Raw genomic sequence first — 11,482 nt, 5'->3', positions numbered from 1 at the left:
CCTGTGCAATTTCCATGAGCAAATATGGATATTTGCACACGCAAATGGAAGTGCATGAAAATAATATGTGCTCGGTATTAGTGGGCCAGCCAGGGTTTGGCTTTTTGGTGTTAAAAGCCCTGTAAATGCTGCATGGATTCCTGAGAAAATTTCACTTCGCAAAGGAGGGATATTTAGCTAATGGAATTATAACTCCTGGTCTAGGCTCATGAATTGTTCATAGTTATAAAACATATAAAATATAATTATGTATTATATATATTTAGGATTTGCAGTTGTCGAATTGTAGTAAGATATAGCATAAGCTAACTTTTAGCTCTGAAGTATTTCTTAGTTTGTTATGGTATGAAGTATAGAATAAGGCTTTCAATTTCTTCTTAAACCATCTCATTAAATGTTATATAATTATAAAAAGCAAAAATGGGAGCTAAACATTCAGCCTATAGTGCCAAATAATATTTGAAAGGCAAAAGATTATAAGAATTAGCAAAGACTGGTAGTTATACAGAGCCAGACGTCCTCTCAAAGGACACACAATCTTTTAATATTTTAGGGAGCCTATTTATTCTTTCACTCCTGCACTATTCTAATGCTTATGTCATAGCTATACTTACACACATTTCTGTACCTTGAGAAATCTAGTGATTTTTAGTCCGAAATCTTTCAGTCAGGGCTCAGGAAGTGACTTTGGGTGCCCCTCAGTGTCCTTGAACCTCTTACAGCTGCGCTGCTGACAGACTCTCAAGCCTACATCTCACTTTCATGACACTGACACAAAATCCTAAGAGGTATTTTTCAGTTTGCATTTCCACAACATAATTTTCTTAGTCAAGCCATTCTGAAGCATCATTTAGGAATTTTCATTTCCTATTACATTGTTTCTCATCAGCATTCAACTTACAACTTTTTTCAAAAGAAAAAGAGTATTTTGTAAAGGAGGAAAAGGGATGTTTTACTGGACTTAAAGATGTCAAACTCATTGAAAAGTGAAAAATTAGGAGTTCCCATCGTGGCGCAGAGGAAACGAATCTGACTAGGAACCATGAGGTTGAGGGTTTGATCCCTGGCCTTGCTCATTGGGTTAAGGATCCAGCGTTGCCATGAGCTGTGGTGTAGATCACAGATGCAGCTCAGATTTGGCATTGCTTTGGCTGTGGTATAGGCTGGCGGCTACAGTTGTGATTAGACCCCTAGCCTGGGAACCTCCACATGCCATGGGTGTTGCCCTAAAAAAGACAAAAAAAAAAAAAAAGGAAAGAAAGGAAAAGTGAAAAATTAAATCAATTGACTGGAATTGTCATATAGGGTGATAAAAAATGGTTCAAATGGTTTCCCCCCACTATTTATTCTCAGTTGTTGTTGTTGTTGTTTTAATCCATGGGGAAAATTGCGTTTCCCAAAAATCAGGGCCCACTATAAGCTGCATGGGGTGTGGCTACTGGTGCCAACTCCTATGGCTGTAAGGTCTCTGCCTGGGCGTGCTCACAGTGGTGGAGGAGTCACCTGGGGATGGGCAGCTGCACAGCTGCAATGACTTTCTGTCCTGCATAAATTTCTAGAACCCATCTACTACTCCCTCAATAAATGGAATAAAATCCCCCTTTTCCTGGATCTGGATTTGTGATTTGCTCATAACTGGTAGCATGTGGTTCAAGTGACATTGTGACTTCTGAGGCTCAGTTCTAAAAGACTGTGCAGCTCTGTCTCGCTAGCTGGGACACTCATTTTTGGAACCCTGATAACCATTGATTAGTGAACACCCTGAGGCTTCCATCCTATGAGGGGAGAAGCTCCTACCAACAGCCCTGGTGGAGGCCACAGCCAGCAGCCAGTATAGACGACCATGCGTGTAAATGAAGATGCTTCTAGATGTCTTCAGCCCCAAGATGTGGGTTCACCTCCAACCTTTGAATCTTATAGTTGGGAACCCACCATCAATAAGCAGAGAAAAGCCATTCCCAAGGGGCCCTGTCTGAATTACTGACTTCACAGAATCCCTTAGTATTATTTTAGGCTCCTAAATTTTGAGTTAATTTGTTACACAGCAGTAGGAATCAGAACTGTCAATATCACTTGAGATATTGCAAAGTCTATTTGAGCTCTTTATTTCTAAACCCCAGAAATATTTAACATTTCTTCAGAGAGAAAGTCACTAATTATTTTAAGGCAGATATTAATCAACTTAAAAATAAGTTATATCTGGAAAAAGTATATACAAAAGCCTGTTTCAAAAAAGATAATATTCACAACATTGTAAATCAACTATACTTCAATAACAATTTTTTTTTTAAAAAAAAGAAAAGATAATGTGGATAAATCAGCCAGACTGGGGGGATGCATTGAGAAGAATGCTCTTGGAACACAGATCACTTCAGCTTGGACAATAGATGTTTTGTCAGTATATGTGGATAAGGGTCGTGCTGCCATCTGGTTTTCACTCTGTTCCTTTCTCTTTCTCTTCTTTCCCCACCTCCTTGTCAGCAACCCCTTACTAGGGGGGCTGGTGCACATATGTGGTGCTAGGCAGTGTGTGATTAAGAGAGGAGTGACTGTGATTTATGTTCAGCCCCCTATCATGTACCTTTCTGCTCATTGGAAAAGTTACTATGTGTGCAATCACCATGAATCTTCTATTTTGCCCCATAATTGATAATGAGAAATAGACAATACAATCTCTTTAAAAAATATTTTGGAAATTACAGTGGTCATTCAATTTTGTGGAAAGGGCTCACTGGGTTCTCAGATTTCTAGTTTATCTACTGCTACACTTAGTTCCTTGAGTAATGGGACTGTGTCTGTTTTGTTCCAGCATCTGGACAGCAATAAACATATAGAAGTCATGCAATAATATCTGTGGAATGAAGCTGGACATCATAAAATTATTGAACATGGGAGTGTTCAAAGACTCACTGTTTCTTCTCCATTCAATCCTAATCCCACTTCTCAGCTCGCCTCCTCTCTTGGCCTTCCTCCTCCTTCCAACCCCCTTTCACAGAGGTCTGACTTGGCTAGAGTGGATCCTGGAGTTTGGAACCTAAAGAAGAGCATGGGCAGATAGATCTAAGAGGTTGGATGTTCTAGGGCAAGGATCTAGAAGAAGAGAAAAGTCAATGGACCAGAAATGGTGGAGAGAATCAGGCAGGGTAGATAATCTGGAGTGGAGTGTGGTTAGAATATTACAGTATATGTAATGCAAAGATCTGGCTAGGAAAAATAAAAGATATGAGGTGATTACATGGGTGATTATGAATGGAACTCTCTTTAATGCTTTTTGAATGACATAAGTAAAAGTGGCATTCTGTGTTTACTTATATTTTCTTTGTGTGTTTGGACTGAACTTCTTTAAAGGAGAAGTCAGGACTTGACAGGGTTATAATGTATTATGAAAGGTTATAAATGAATGAATATCTTTTATAGGAAGGACCCATTGTCTCCTCCTTTCCCTACTAAAGAGCAACATTCACTGAGGTTTACTCCATCCCAGGAACTGGGCTAAATATTTGCCTTGCTTGATCTTATTTAATTTTCATGCTAACCCTTTTAGGCAGAGATTATTATTTCCATTGTCCCAAAGACAAAAGCAAAACAAAAGTAAGTTAAATTGGTTATTCAAGTCATATGGTGGCAGACACAGGATTCAAACCCAGTTGTGTTCAATGCCAAAGTTCATATTCTTAAATACTCTGTAATACTCCTTCTAAAGATATTCATTGATTTTTTTTAAAATAATGAAGTTCTGGAATAATGAAAAACACTGGCTTTGACTCTCTTTGCTCTGTGATATGGCTTATGACTCATATCACATGCTTCTGTTTATCCTTCTGAACTCCTCAAAATACCCCTGAGACACTCAAGGATAAATTTCTACAAGGTCCCAACACACACTACATTTTCTGGATTCTGCCTTATGAATGTCCCCAAACATTTGTGAAGTGCCAAAGAAATATGGCTGCAGAGGCAGACCTGAAAATTTATCTCTCTTCTATTAAGATAGAATTAAAGAGATGTGAAAAAATTTTTACATGCTACTCTTCTGATATATATATATATATTTTTTGCTTTGGAAAATACACTTGTTTAAAGTAAAAACATATTATTTATGTTACCATGTAATGAGTTTTTTTTTTTTTTTTGAATGACTTGATAGGAGTTCCCATCATGGTGCAGTGGTTATCGAATCCAACTAGGAACCATGAGGTTGAGGGTTCGATCCCTGGCCTTGCTCAGTGGGTTAAGGATCTGGCGTTGCTGTGAGCTGTGGCGTAGGCCTGGCCTGGGAACCTCCACATGCCACGGGAGCAGCCCTAGAAAAGGCAAAAAGACCAAAAAATAAATAAAAAAATAAATAAATAAAATAAAAAATAAATGACTTGATAAATTACTATTTTAGAAAATTTGCAGTTTTGATTTCTAGTACTATAAATATCAGTATAAATCAAAAGCCCTTTGGGTTCTGGGATAAAAAGTTTGAGAACCCCTGACAGTTATTTACAAATTCATGCACAGTGTCTTTTTTGAACCCTATTATGCTGTTGCAGTATGCTAGGTATTGGAAATAAAAAGGTAAATCTGATATGAGCCCAGCACTAAAGCAGCTCCAAAGGTTACATGTCATTGACATGTAAAGATAATTACAGGATACTTAGTACTGCTAAGGGTTATAAACAAAATGCAAATTGTTCTGAATTGAATTTGACTCAAGAGTCCCAGATGCAATCCCATAGCACCTGAAGCATTTCCCACACCTCCATTTTATTGATATGGAAACTGAGGCTCAGAGAGGAAGCTAAATGGCCAAGGTTCCACAGCTCGTGAGTGGTGGACGAAGGTAGTCAATTCAATCCACAATATGTGTTTATGTTATTATTAGGATGTCCTCGCCTTTAAAAAAAATCTCTAGTGTTCTAGGATTGGATAATAACTTTGACTTTCATAGAATTCAAATTGTTAAAAACTAAACTAACAAACCCCCTCTTTGGGGACAATTTGTATAGTAAATTAGTAATCCTTATTAAAGGTAAGCTAAATCATTGGTGGAAATTATGTTTTAATGATTATTTGTGACTTATTTAAGATGTCAGTGTATGAGTTTCCCCCTTTGTGGGGCAATGAAAGATCTCATTTCATCATTAAATTGAACATATGCAGAGTTCTCGTCGTGGCGCAGTGGTTAGCGAATCCGACTAGGAACCATGAGGTTGCGGGTTCTGTCCCTGCCCTTGCTCAGTGGGTTAACGATCCGGCGTTGCCATGAGCTGTGGTGTAGGTTGCAGACGCGGCTCGGATCTTGCGTTGCTGTGGCTCTGGCGTAGACCAGGGGCTACAGCTCCAATTCGACCCCTAGCCTGGGAACCTCCATATGCTGCGGGAGCGGCCCAAAGGAATAGCAAAAAGACAATAAATAAAATAAATAAATAAATAAATAAATTGAACATATGTGATACTGCCTTAATTAGAAGGAGCTCCTATGTTTCTACTATTATTCAATTTTATTAAAAAGGTAAGAAAAATATAGCTCAAAAAGAACCAACCTCTAAACCAAAATGCAATCAATCCACTGAGAAAATCACCCCACACCAGCTGATATGATTTTACTCTGTGCAAAACTATGTCCATTTTAGGAGGTGCTCAGTGCCATAAATGTGGCTCAGAGGGACTTTTATTCAATAAGAACACCTTCATAAATACAGACCTTGTGCATTTTACTTGATGTGCCATGGAAGTGCATTTTGTTGAAACATAACTTTTAAAAGCTTGTGAAGACATCCCCATATATTCAGAAATACCATTCTTGCAGGAAGAGAAAAAAAAAAAAAAGAGCAACAGTAGCCTGTGAATCCTTTAATCATGGGCATTAAAGATCTGTTCAGAAATTGCAAGGCTGCTGACTCAAGTTAGAGCATTTTCTTGGCTTGTTTCTGGGCTGCTAGCTATCTTTGCATGTGATGCTGATGTAAAGTGACATTTGCACCTGTTGTTGCCATCCTATGTTAATTAGCATAGTGCCCTAAGTAGTAACCGGCCCATCCCATCCAAACAGAAGCCATTAACATAGTGCAGCTGTCATGACTGAGAAAGATACCGGGGCTGGGAGATGTGCACATCCCTGCTTACCTTGGCGCAGTTAGCAAGGCTCTTCCAATTGGAATCACTGGGGAGAAGAAAAGAAGCGTGGGATGTAGTCAGTCAGGAGTGAAAGAATACATTTTACTGCAGGTTTACTTTCATGTATTATGCATAGCCTTCAAGGTCACCGCATGATCATTTATAAGATTTTAATGAGATATCAAAGTGGAAAAATGGAATGTAATTAATGGAATCTCATTGAAAAGATAGATGGCTGTAAGAAGAGCCCCCAATACCATGCAATCTTCCAAATTCTAGAGCTGAGGAGGAGACCAGATATCAAAATCACACCACAGTGAGGGGGTGTATTACCACATGGTGATAACACTTCATTATCGAAGGCCTTGAACTCTTTCCAGGGATACAACAATTCCAAAAATTAAAGAACAGATAGAAGTTTCTGTAAGAAAGTAATGATAGATACTGAGTTAGAATATACAGATCTTTTCTAAACCCAGAGGAGGCAGATGACCTATTCCAAGACTTCAAGAAGAGTTTCTATTAAGTATGGATATCTTCTGTGAATCACTGGAGCAGGGCACACAGGTCAGCTCTCTTATGCCAGGGAGTACTCCATTCCCCAGAAGGTGTTTTGTTCAACATACAGTCAGGTTTCTTTGAAGTTAGTTTGGTTCTATATATATTTTTCAACTTGTAAAAATGCTCAGCCAGTATAAATGTTGGCTAAAATGTAGACACAGAGTATAGGAAAAGTCTAGATTGATAAGTACCTAGTTAGCCAGAAACTTCACATAAGTGACTTTTTTTTTTTTTTTGATACTCAACTTAGGAAAAAGAGGCCAATAGAAGGAAATTAAGTGGATGACAGGAGTTTAATTTCTTTTAAATTCTGGAAATTGTCCTGTGGCCTGATATCCACATTACTGAATTTTCTAGAACTTTAAACCCACGTTTTTGTTCAGGGAGAATTAATGTTAAAAATAATGATCCCCAGACTCAAAGGATGTTGGAGTCTTTCATGATTCATCAAAGAAAAATAGATTCCATTCAGCACACGGTTCTAACCAAGGCAAGAATAGGTGGAGCGGTTTGAAAGATTTTATAGCTAAAAATTTGGAGGTGGGGAAGAATAGCTCTGTTTAAATATTGAACCCCAAAATATAGATATTTAATTCCTTAAATATTCTGGTTAATTACATTCAGCCCCCAAATCTGTCTTGGAAAAGGCAAATTGCTTAGTATGAGTAAAAATTTCTTTTCAGAATAATATTAAAGAATGGAATCTATACTTATCTAATACCCAAACAATTTCATCGATTTCATATGCATGTGTGTATACAGCAGAGGGGATGAGAAATGGCTAAGCCAGTTCAATTAAACCTATATAGCACACATTGGTTGGCAGAATAATTATTTTTTTTACTCTGGTAGTAGTAGTTTGAGGTTGAAGAGAATAATTTTTTTTTTTTGGCTTTTTAGGGCCACACCTGCAGCATACGGAAGTTCCCAGGCTAAGGGTCAAACTGGAGCTGTAGCTGCCAGCCTACGCCACAGCCACAGCAATGCAAGGATCCAAGTCATGTCTGTGGCCTACACAGCAACGCTGGATTCTTAACCCACTGAGGCCTGGGATCAAACCTGAGTCCTCATGGATGCTAGTGGGGTTCGTTACCACTAAGCCACCACAGGAATTCCAAGAATAAACTTTTATATATTTGTAAGACATACACCAAGAAGAATATTATTATTTTAACAAATTTTGTTGACTTGTTATTGAAAAATGCAATAAAATCACACTTCTATCGATAATTCAGAAATTTTTAAATATATGTCTCAAAATCATATTTATCTTCCGGTTAAATTATAGAAAAATTAGCCATTTTGAAGTATACTCAATCAATGAAAAATGAAAAAAATCCTTATTTCTGTAGATATTTTATGTATAAGGCATCTGGATATAAATAAAGAACTAGAAATAATGGCCAGATATTTTAAATTTCCAGTAAGATATTTTACCTCATTTAATCAACTCTAGATAAGTAACTAGCTTGATTAATATCAGTGACAAATTTGGGAATAGAAATTTGTCTTTACTTCCTGCTCAATACTAGGGTCATGAGAATGTACAATTTTTCTTAAACACATCATTACACAAGTCATTACTAATATATCTCTTTCAATCTGTAGCCACAAATACTAGTACTCTGATTCACATTTCCCCCAGATATGACTCAACAAAATTTACTATTGGGGGAAGAAAGCAAATAATCATTTTAATCTAATCAACAATGCTAGACACAGAAGATAAGAATAATTTAAAATTCATGAAGAAACCATCTTCCCATTTTTAAAAGGTTAAGTTCCCCTAAGCTATGAAAGAAAAACACCCTCTGAAGACCTAGGGAGGCAGAAAACACTGGTGGCAAGTGACAGGAATTGATCCTCCTTGGCTGTGCCTGTCATGTCTCTAAATTTTATTTCCACCATCTCTAGAAGGCTAAGAAAAGAGGGAGTGGGTGCTGGACTATGGCCCGAGGGCTTGGTACCCAGGTCTCTGACTTTTCTTCAATTAGGAGGCCTCCCTGCCTGATGGAGAGACGGGTGTCTGATGGGGGGCTTGGACAGTTGTGAGGTATTGATTAGCCATAATGTGAAGTCAAATCTGAATTAAAAAGCCCCATGATCAAAAGACCTTCATCGGAGACAGCATGCCCTGTAAGTCAAGGGTCCAGAGATTCTGATGCGTGCCGTTTCCTTTCTGAGAGACAGAGAATTCCAGTTTCCTGATAAAGGCCCTCTTGATAAGAAAGTCCACTGGACCTTCTGTCAGAAAAGCCAAGGCTTCAGATTTGACAGGCACTTGTTAGTTTTTCATCCCAAAGCACTCAGCATTCAGAGGGGGGGAAAGAAAAGGAGATTGCTAATATTGCTGGGCACCGTGAAAGCCGGACTTGCACTTGTAGGAGGAAGCTACTGCTGCGTTCCTCCACGTTAAAGAAAACACAACCCCTACCTGGCATGGAACGTGGCCCTTCCCACAATGCTGGTCCAGCCACAGCACACAGATGATCACCCATTAAAGCATTACTTCAATGGTGAACCACCACTACATAGCTTTTAATTGAATGTTTAAAAATCACTTCTCTTTAAAGGAATACTTTTGCAACTGTCTTAGAGGATTCCTTATGATGACCTTTTTAATTAAAAAATGTCTTGGTGCCTTTCATGTCTACGATATTTTTAAGATAGTTCTATGAATCAGCTACCTTGAGCTTTTACCACAGTCCTGTGAAGTCCGAAGTCCGAATGTCATTATCTGCAAGTGAAGATGCAGAAAAAAGAGATGTTTACAGAGGCCACAAGCTTGCCCAAGGTCGCACGGCTAATTAATAGCAGAGGTAGGATTAGAACTCAGGCATGCTGACTGCTCTGCTGGTTTGCTTTGCTTTTCACAGAACTGGAATGGAGCCATTCTGACTCACAAATGATATGCTTGCAGTCATGACTGAAAGCTGGGCAGTACCCTCATTGTGGAATTGCTGTCCTTTAATGATGCATTTCAGCAATAGTTATATTGTACTGGCTTTAAAGTTATTGAGGATAGAAACAGTGTTTTCTGCATTTTCTCTTCACGTGATGTTACTATTAATTGGTAATGAACCAAACTCATATTCCTACTGTGAACATTCCCCTTTTCTTCCAATAGTCTTACTCTGCCTGTATGCATTCATTGAATCGCAAATCCCCTGGAGCTTAATCGCCCGATGTTTCAAGGCTATGTTTGCCCTCCTCACTGTTGTGTGCCTTGACCCAGCATCATGACTGGTGCCAGCAGATGCTCAATAAGTATCTGTCACAGGAATAAGTGAGCAGGTGAATGAATAGAAACGTGGAGGCCCAGAGAACCGTAAACAGACTAGATGTTACTGGTGGGCTGCTCTGTAAATTCACAGAATAGACTTGTAAGACTTATCTCTGTCAAATTCTAGAACTTTGGGAACTCTTACCAGAGCCTGGACTCCCTTGGGATAGTAACCAGGTTTTGTTCACTTTTGTATCCCCAACAGCCTGGAGTCAAGGAGGCACTAAGTAAGGACTTATTGAAATGACGGTGGAAGGAAATTCTTTCCACTCTGTAATAAAATGTACATTTAATTTTTAAAATCTAATTTTTATTTTGTATTAGAGCATAGCTGATTTACAAAAAAATACAGAACACTTCACGAATTTGCATGTCATCCTTGTGCAGAAGCCATGCTCATCTTCTCTGTATCGTCCCAATTTTAGTATATATGCTGGGTACCGTGACTCTGCTTGTCATAGTACCCAATAAATGTTATCTTTTTTTTTTGTCTTTTTGCCTTTTCTAGGGCTGCTCCCGCGGCATATGGAGGTTTCCAGTCTAGGGGTCGAATCGGAGCTGTAGCCACCGGCCTACACCAGAGCCACAGCAATGCGGGATCTGAGCCAAGTCTGCAACCTACACCACAGTTCACGGCAACGCCACGTGAACAAGGCCAGGGATCGAACCCGAAACCTCATGGTTCCTAGTTGGATTCGTTAACCACTGCGCCACGACAGGAACGCCAAACATTACTTTTTAATGTTTACATGTATGTTAAAAACAGAGTCAAAAAAAGAGTAAAAGGAGTGTTTACTTCGGCAGCATATATTCTAAAATTGGGACGATACAGAGAAGATGAGCATGGCTCCTGCACGAGGATGACAGGCAAATTCGTGAAGTGTTCCATATTTTTTTTGTAAATCAACTATGCTCCAATATAAAATAAAAATCAGACTGCCATGAACATGATGTGCATTCCTATTTTTATTTCTCAAATAACCCTAAGAAGTAGGTATAGTTATCCCCATTGTGAGGTGAGGAAATGGAGGCTCAGAAAGGGCATCTGACCTGTCCGGAGTCTCACAGATAGGGGTGGTAGAGCCAGTGTTCTGACCCAGATCAGATTCCCAGATAGAGTGTTCTATCCTAGATAGCCTATGAGGCACACTGTACTGTTTTCTTTTTAGTGGGTAATATAGCAAACACTTAGGCAGTACTTAACTATGTGCCAGCCATTGTTCTGAGCACACTGCAAGGATCAATTCATTTGATCTACATATCTCCTCCCATCAACCTTCTGAGGGAGATCCTATTGTTATACTCATGCTTATAAAACAGATGCCCAAAGAATTTAAGCAATATGCCTCAATTCACATAGCTAGTAAGGTTGGGACTAGAGTATGAACCCAGGCTCTCTGGCCCTAGAATCAGTGCCTTGAACCACCATGGAACACTGTTTCTTAATGAAGTTTGGATAGCAGTCAGTTTTTCCTTTAATCCATAATACTTGGCCCATACTGAAAAATACTTAATCTGTAATATTTTAATCCA

General features: G+C 38.8%; 2 non-coding genes across 2 annotated transcripts; one reads left to right on the top strand and one right to left on the bottom strand.

The window, feature by feature from the left end:
- Positions 1–10,291: 10,291 nt before the first annotated feature.
- LOC125113679 (U6 spliceosomal RNA) lies at positions 10,292–10,393 on the bottom strand. Its single transcript, XR_007131544.1, has one exon. It is a non-coding gene; the product is annotated as a U6 spliceosomal RNA (small nuclear RNA).
- A 344-nt stretch (positions 10,394–10,737) lies between these two features.
- LOC125113668 (U6 spliceosomal RNA) lies at positions 10,738–10,844 on the top strand. The gene has a single exon (XR_007131535.1). It is a non-coding gene; the product is annotated as a U6 spliceosomal RNA (small nuclear RNA).
- Positions 10,845–11,482: the final 638 nt, after the last annotated feature.

This window comes from Phacochoerus africanus, chromosome 13 (assembly GCF_016906955.1).
Source record: "Phacochoerus africanus isolate WHEZ1 chromosome 13, ROS_Pafr_v1, whole genome shotgun sequence".
Lineage (NCBI taxonomy): Eukaryota > Metazoa > Chordata > Mammalia > Artiodactyla > Suidae > Phacochoerus > Phacochoerus africanus.
The sequence above is the reverse complement of the archived record's forward strand: the minus strand, read 5'-3'. Positions and strand labels throughout refer to the sequence as shown.